This window comes from Loxodonta africana, chromosome 11 (genome assembly GCF_030014295.1).
Source record: "Loxodonta africana isolate mLoxAfr1 chromosome 11, mLoxAfr1.hap2, whole genome shotgun sequence".
NCBI classification, from domain to species: Eukaryota; Metazoa; Chordata; class Mammalia; order Proboscidea; family Elephantidae; genus Loxodonta; species Loxodonta africana.
The window spans coordinates 81,494,849-81,503,727 of NC_087352.1; positions in this window are offsets into that span (position 1 = coordinate 81,494,849).

An 8,879-nucleotide genomic window follows, 5' to 3' on the forward strand; every position below is an offset into this window, starting at 1 on the left:
GAAAAAGTTCCTCATCAGTCTTCAGAATATGATGGAAATCAGTACGTGGTAGATGCAAACGTACTACTTCAGGGCACGTGTGTTCAAATTGGAAAAGGAGAAGGCAATATAGTAGAGAGAGAGCCAGGTACTCTGTCCCTCTGCGGGGCATTTCTCAGAAAGTTTTAGTTCCAGATGTCATCAAGTTGATTCCGACTCATGATGATCCCACATGTGTCAGAGTAGAACTGTGCTCCATAGGGTTTTCAATGGCTGATTTTTCAGAAATACATCACTAGGCCTTTCTTCAGAGATGCCTCTCTCTGGGTGAACTCGAACGCCCAACATTTTGGTTGGCAGCTGAGCATCTTAACATTTTGCACCACCCAGAGATTCCATTTCTTCAGAAAAGCACCAGCTGTTTGTGCCATTTAAGTGAGCACTTGGTTAGGACTACATCTGATGTTAATGTTTTCTTTATTCAAGAATTCTCAGGAGATCACCTGCCATTGTCATCTTGCTTTGCCTCTTCGAAAACTCCCTTTTGACTACAAGTGTGGGTGGTGGTATACAGCATTTATTAATTCATCTACTCTATTCAGATACATTTCAAGCCCATATGCCCTCCCCCCACCCTTTCTTTCAAAAGAAAAGAAAAAAAAATTGAAAAGAAATCTTTCATCTCAGTACCTTTACCTTGAATGTAGAGCTAGGCTTGAACTAGCTTTTCTGTCACTCATAACTTCTTACGGAGTTGTTGAGTGGGATTTCTTACAAAGCAAGGTGATGCATTTTGCTTTTAGAAAATAAAGTTTTTTAAAAATACTATTCATTATGGAGTAGATTTCCATTAGCACCGTGGTCAGTATCATTATGCAGTATGAATACATCTATTATGTGCTAGAAGCACTTGTTCTTTCAAAAATATACTGAAAATAATTTGATGTCAATTTCCACAGTGATAGAAGAGGAGAACATCACTTAGAACCATGACAAGTACATATAGCTGTACTATTGTGAAACACTGATCATTGATCCCTTTCTGTCAAGGGTTCTCTAGTTTTTGTTGTTATTATTGTTTCATTACCTGAGAAGGAGAAAAAATACCCTTTTAAAAAAATGAGGGGCAATTATCGAATCTCATCCTTTTTTTTATATTTAACTGATACCCTTTTTTTTTTTTTTAATGAGATAATGCTTCAGAAGAAGCCTAATTCTGCTTTTGTGAAGATTTTAATAATGGAACACTTTCTGGATGGAAAGAGTTTTTAGCCAAGGCTTCAATACCTTCATTTCCCTTTGTATTGCCAAATGCAATTTTGTAATTTTATTGTTCATGAGGCAGAGAGACTACTGGGTAAGTACTATATTGGTGTACTTCTCTGCCCCTTATTTCATCCATTATTTGTATCCTCTTGGTATCACATTTAAACACATGCAGGAATGAAACTTATTGGTGCAGTACCTTGTGAGGGATGCAATTAACTTAGTTTGCCTTCTCTGGGTTTCAGAATCATGCCAACAGTTGTCAGATAGAAGCCTCCCTGTCCTGACATCTTCTTTATCACATTTTGAAGAATTTTAAAGAGTCAGGACTTCAAAAAGGTAACATAAAATTAGTTTCACATAAATGAACTCACACTATGAGTTTATTGCATATTTTACCTGATTATATAACACATCTACACTGGTAAAGTGACATCCCAGTTGCTCCAGTCAAAGGAACTCATGAAGACCCTGAGGCCTATAGCCAAATGTTTCCCAGGAATGCATCTCCGTCCTATTCCTTTTCAGGTCCCCTGCTTCCCTTCTGTTAGTACGTTCTTCCTGTCTACATCCCACCCCAGTCCCCTTTAAAATGGCTTCTTGGTTATATCAGGACATTTAACGCTATTTGCTGAAATTCATTAATCTCTCTTCCTGCACTGATCTTTTTTTTTTTAATCTGTGTGTCTGAGGAGATTAAACACTGTTGTTAAAAGCCCTCCATGAATGAAGAACACCAAAGACACGAGGTAAATATAGCCTAAGAGACAGAAAGGGCCACATAAACCAGAGACTGTATCAGCCTGAGACTGGAAGAACTAGATGGTGCCCAGCTACAACCAATGACTGCCCTGACAGGGAACACAACAGAAAACCTCTGAAGGAGCAGGAGAACAGTAGGATGCAGACCTCAAATTCTTGTAAAAAGACCACACTTAATGGCCTGACTGAGACTGGAGGGACCCTAGGAGTCATGGTTCCCAGACCTTCTGAAAGCCCAAGACTGGAACCATTCCCGAAGCCAACACTTCAGACAGGGATTGGGCTGGACTGTAAGACAGAAAATGGTACTAGTGAGGAGTGAGCTTCTTGGATCAAGTAGACACGTGAGACTATGTAGGCAGCTCTTGCCTAGAGGTGAGATGAGAAGGCAGAGGGGGACAGGAGTTGGGTGAATGGACATGGGGAATACAGAACAGAGAGGAGGAGTGTGCTGTCACTTTAAGGGGAGAGCAGCTAGGGTTACATAGCAAGGTGTGTATAAGTTTTTGTATGAGAGACTGGCATGAATTGCAAACTTGCACTTGTAACGCAATAATTAAAAAAAAAAAAGCCCTCCACACATTGCCTGCTTTAGTTACTGAGAAAGTCCTAGAAATGGCTTTCTCTCTGCTTCCTAGCAGCTTTTTCTCACTTTAACTGTGGTTACAAAAGAGATTCCCTTGTCTTTCACTTTTGTCCAAGTTGGATACGTTTCAGAAATGAGAGTAAAGTCAGATAGGAATTCTGTTCTTATGGCCATCCTGGCTCTGGGGTTTTACTTCCACTTAATTAATTCAGGCAGTGGTTCCATTTTAAGCATGTGGTTCCTGTTCTAGGTTATATGTGGAGGCTGACCTTTCCCTGATTTTCTGGAGGCGGGGGGACTTTATGGAAGCTGAGAAGATGGAGGAAGTTTACATTGCAGAAATAAAAACACTTAAAAATGTACATTAGATATTCTCCTTAAAATCTTGAAAGATCTTTTAAACACCCTACCACAGGAGATTTTTCCCTAACCCGTCTTCATTTTTTTTCTATTTCCTCTCTCCCCCACTACCTTTCATCTCTCTTTCTCAATTTTCCGTTTTCTCCCCTTCGAATTCCCCTCTGTTTATTAAGCAGAACAATTTGATCTTCCTCTTGATTCTACTCTCAAACTTGGTCCCAGGCTCCCCAAAACAGATCAACATATTCAGGTGAATGTAAGAACCATCTACCCCATTAACTGTAACACATAGGCTTGGCAGAGAACTTGATACTTCATTTAATAGGAATATGATTGTGATTTTATGTCTGAATTTTACCTCCATTATACTGAATTATAGTTTCATATTTTATAACAATCTGACTAAATCTGCAACATCAAATTCAATTCATGGCATTTTATTTTGGGAAGGACTTGAATAAACTGGAGACAGAAAAAAGGAAATCCTTAAAAAAACAGTTATAAAAACTAATTATAATAACTGTTATATATAAAGATTAAAAATCTTAGAAAAACTGGAAAGATTAGTTAATATATGCATTCCTTATCAGAAATATTCTTACAGCAAATATTTTAAAGTGATATTCCTTTTTAAAGTGTTTGAAAATCTGAACCTTATTGCCACTAAAGTTATAGTCACATTAACTCAAATAAAGCTCTCATTCTAAAAAAGGTGACTGATTATAAATGGAAATAAAATCTTACAGTGAAAGCACGGTTTACCCACATTGGTACCACCCAACCCTCCAAGTATATAAAATTCTTTATGAATAACACAAATTCAAGATGACCTTGAAAAGAGTGGACACAAAACTTTGCCTATTAATTTTGCGTTCAGCTCTTAAGGACAAGCAGCTGCCAAAGCTTATCCAAGAGGTGTGCCATGAGCAAGTATGTGACAGACCCATCCAGAGTTGTGCAGATTGTATAATTTGGACTCTCCTGAGATAGATATTTGATGACATGATCATGGGTCCAGTTTCATGATTATCCCAAGAGAAATGTTGATCAGCATTTAATATATTTTGGGAAAGGGAAGGTAATCCAATGCATGTCTCTGGCCCTTGCCAATTCTTCTGTCAGTGGCCAAATTGCTTCAGCCAGCTGTCTTGGCCTTTCAAAGCATTTTGAGTTTTTTGTTGGCTGTACTTCATTACCCATCATTACCTCTGGCAGAAACTGTGGAGGAACAGACATGACTTCAGGGCAGGCTTACTCCTAATGACATCAAACGTTGTGTAAGTGCAAGTCTACTTCACTCCTGGGTCACAATTAGAAGCTGACTTTCTCTGGAAACAGACAAACGGATTTATGAAAATTGATATTTTTGGACACATACCTCTTCTCCATTTACTTACCCCATTTTTATACCCCATTAATGATCAGTACTCGTTAATGAACTTAATTTGAACTTGGTTGGAGAAGTTGAGTGAAGAATTTGATATCTGTGAAAAATAATTATAAATCTCCCTAAAACCAAAGATGTGGTTTTTAAGTAAGACTTTTGTAATCATACAAGAAATCCCTTTCCAAGGGAATTTTAGAAATTGCCCTTGAGACATTCATTCATTCAAAAACTATTTGTTGAGTATCTGCCATCTAGGCAATATTCTAGGTACTGGAGACACAATGATGAATAAGACAGATCTGTCCTAGTTTTTACAGAGCTGATTGTTTCTGGGAAAGAAAGCTAGAATACAAGTTAAAAGACAGTCAAAACTTTTTAGGTGTAACAAGTTATGTGAAGGAAACAATGAACTGAGAGGGAGAAGAGCAGCGGCCATTTCAGGGCCTTAAAAGAGGTAATATTTACTCTAGAAACCAAAGAAAAAATTTAAAAAGGAGACAAGAACATTCTGGAAGAGGAAAAGCATGAGCAAAAGCGTTGAGGTGGAGTAAACCAAAATGAGCTAGAAGGAGATTGAATAACATGAGTTTTGAGAAAAGATAGGGGTCAAGACACACTTATAGACTTATAGGCCAAAGCCAGAAGTTTGAATTATAGTGTAAGCACAAGGGTAAATCCAACAGATGTATTTTTTGGTGATGATATGGTCCATATTTTGTTTTTAAAATGCCATTTTTTCCCACCTGTGAATAGAAAAGTTTGAATGAGACAGAAGGAAGCAAGAAAACAAGTGAGGAGACCAGTAGAATGACAGTTGAATTAATCCAGGAAAGAAAAAGTAGTGAGGTGACTTCAGACAGTGGCTGTAAAAATGGAGAGGAGCAAAATATTTGGCATATGTTTTGGAGGTAGAATCTGGAGAAATGTCTAGTAGACCTCATGTGGAGGGAAATAAGGCATAAAGATGACTCTAGGTTTCTGCGGCAGGCAGAAAATGGAAACCAGACAAGAAGACCTCTGCCTTATTTAGGGAGTAACAGTTTTATCCATGAGTCTGACAAGCCTGTAGACTGCAAGTATTTATATTTGTTTTTTCAGACACTGAAAAGAACACTAGAGCCTATGTAGACAAGACAAAAGAGTTTAATGGAAAGATCCTTTCCTGGGAGGACCAAAAAGCAGAGCTTTAGGGAACATTTGCTTTATTTTAGGTGGAAAAAACTAGAAATAAATGAAAGCAGCGTGGGAAGTAGGAGAAAGAGTAATAACGAGAGCTAACAGTTTGAAAAAACAGAAGTTAGCAGTTTGATTTGAAGGGCAGAGGGAGAGCCAGCAGAAGGAAGTGATGACAATGTGTCTTGTCATAAAAACGCTCTGTGACACAGCTTGAAGGATAGAAGTCTCAGCATCTCCTTTCACGTGGCTGGCTCAAGCTCTTCCTGTTGCCCAGGAATAGAAACAAGAAAGCGCCTGCTCTAGGGGCCTTTCCTCCTCTCCCTCCCAGCTTGTTAAAGCCCTGGTGGTGTAGTGGTTAATAGCTCAGCTGCTAACCAAAAGGGTTAGGTTTGGTTTGGTTTTTCTCCCAGCTTAGAAGTTGCTTTCCTACTAAAATAAAAATTATCCTTTATATTCCACAAATCCTCCCTATTATAAGAATCCTGTGGGTATGGGAACATTGCGGTAACATTTATTTACTTGAATTTGTGTCATTTTACAAGAACCTGAAATGGATGGATATAAACTTGGGAGGAAATGAATGCAGCTATGATAGAGAGACAACATGCTGTGTTCATTATTATTGTCATTTCAATGCTACTTACATTTGAATTATGCTTAAAGCTCTTGATTATTTTCAATGCATCTTTTCAGTGTCAAGTAAAGCATATCCATCTGAAATCTTTAAAAAAAAAAATACATTATAGAGTATGAATTCCCTGGGTGCTCAGCTGCCAAACAAAAGGTTGGAGATTCTAGTCCACCCAGGAGCACCTTGAAAGTGTTAGGGGACTCTGGAGGCTGAAGACACCTAATTAATTAGTACTCTACCAGGTATCAGGCCACTCCTGGTCACCTCCCCACCAAGAGGCTGTCAATTTTTCTGGGCCTGAGATAGGCCGTGTTGAGCACCCAGAGCCATTCTCCCGGCCTTCTGATAGGAATAAATTCACAATAGGGGGAAAAGATAATTTTCCAGCTCCACTAACCAGGGGAGCTCAGGAAAGAAGCAGCTCCTGTCCAGGCATAAATGGACTATGGACTTTGAATAATTTTCACCCCTGCATGGACCAGTGTGGGCCTATTTCAGGAGAGTAGGCCCTTGTTGGCAGACTGCAACCATTTCAGCTGTGCAGTGAAGAGGTGGGTGTTTGATATTTGACACCACCTTGCCTATTAAACAGGGTCCTTATCTACTCAGATCAGGGGTCTAAGGACTGGTAGCTCCACTCAAGTCACCCTGCCACCCACAACAGGGGTTCAAGGATAACTGGTACCTCCCAGTCCTTACAACCAAAAGTATTGGGTGCCCATGGTCTGTCTGTGGAACCCAGTCACCTGTATGCTCTAGAGAACAGGGACACACTTCCCTCACAGACACTCAGGGGATGGTTCTCAGCCCCCTGTCTTGTTCAGAATGTGATGCCCTGCTACAACCAGATACCAGTACCTACACCAATCACCCCCGCCCCTCTACAACTGTAGGACAGAGCCTGTACCACACACTTGATGACCAGTAACCTGGACATCTGAGCTGAATTCATACAAGAAAAGTGAATGGACTTCTAGACTGATAAACCTGATAAAACCTCTAGCCACCTGGTGACAGGACGTCAGAGCTTCAAAGGCAAAAATAATCAAGCTGGCTCACTCAAGCAACCCATTTGGGCATATCAAAACAAAACAAAGCAAGAAGCTAGGATACAGTAAGCAAACATAAAATAAACTAATGCAATAACTTATAGATGGCTCAGCAACAACAGTCAATATCAGGTCACATAAAGAAACCAACCATGATTGCCTCAACAAGCTCTCAAAACAAAGAAACAATGGATCTTCTAGATGAAGGTGCCTTCCCAGAATTACTGGATGCAGAATTCAGAAGATTAATATACAGAACTCTTCAAGACATCAGGAATGAGAATAGGAAGGAGACCAGGCAATATGCAGAACAAGCCAAGGAACACACAGGTAAAGTAGTTGAAGAAATTAAAAAGGTTATTCAAGAACACAACGAAAAATTTAAAAGGTTGCAAGAATCCATAGAGAGACAGCAATCAGAAATTCAGAAGATTAACAATAAAATTACAGAATTAGCTCAATAGAAAGTCAGAGGAGTAGAATTGAGGAAGTGGAAGGCAGAATTAGTGAGCTTGAATAAAAGCACTTGGCACCAATATATTTGAAGAAAAATCAGATAAAAGAATTTTTAAAAAAGGAAGAAACCTTAAAAATCACGTGGGACTCTATCAAGAGAAATAACCTACAAGTGATTGGAGTACCAGTACAGGGAGGGACAACAGAAAATACAGAGAGAATTGTTGAAGATTTGTTGGCAGAAAACTTCCCTGATATAATGAAAGATGAGAAGGTATCTATCCAAGATGCTCATCGAACTCTACATAAAGTAGATGTTAAACGAAAGTCACCTAGACATATTATAATCAAACTTACCAAAACCAAAGATAAAGAGAGAATTTTAAGAGCAAACAGGGATAAACAAAAGGTCACCTACAAAGGAAAGTCAATAAGAATAAGCTCCGACTATTCGGCAGAAACCATGCAGGCAAGAAGGCAATGGGATGACTTACATAAAGCATTGAAGGAAAAAACTGCCAGCCAAGAAACATATATCCATCAAAACTATCTCTCAAATATGAAGATGAAATTAGGACATTTCCAGATAAACAGAAGTTTAGGTAATTTGTAAAAACCAAACCAAAACCACAAGAAATACTAAAAGGAGTTCTTTGGTTAGAAGATCAATAATATCAGGCATCAACCCCAGACTAGAACACTGGACAGAGCAATCAGATGTCAACCCAGACAGGGAAATCACAAAAATAAATCAAGATTAAAAAAATGCTCAAAACAGGGAAACAGCGATGTTATTATGTAAAAGAAGACAACATTAAAACAATAGTGACAAAGAAATGTCTTCATAGATGTTTTGTATGGAGAGAGGAAGACAAGGAGATATAAAGAAATATAAGTTAAGTTTAAACTTGGAAAAATAGGGGTAAATATTAAGGTAACCACAAAGGAGACTAACTATCCTACTCATCAAAATAAAATAAAAGAAAAAATAGAGAACTATCCTACTCATCAAAATAAAATCCAAGAAAAAATAGAGACCTAGCAGATACAAAATCAACAACAATGAATACAAGGAAAAGACAATATATAATCTACTCAGCACAAAAAATTGAGTGGGAAAAAGAAACTGTCAACAACACACAAAAAAGACATCGAAAAGACAGCACTAAACTCAAACCTGTCTATAATAACGCTGAATGTAACTGAACTAAATGCACCAATAAAGAG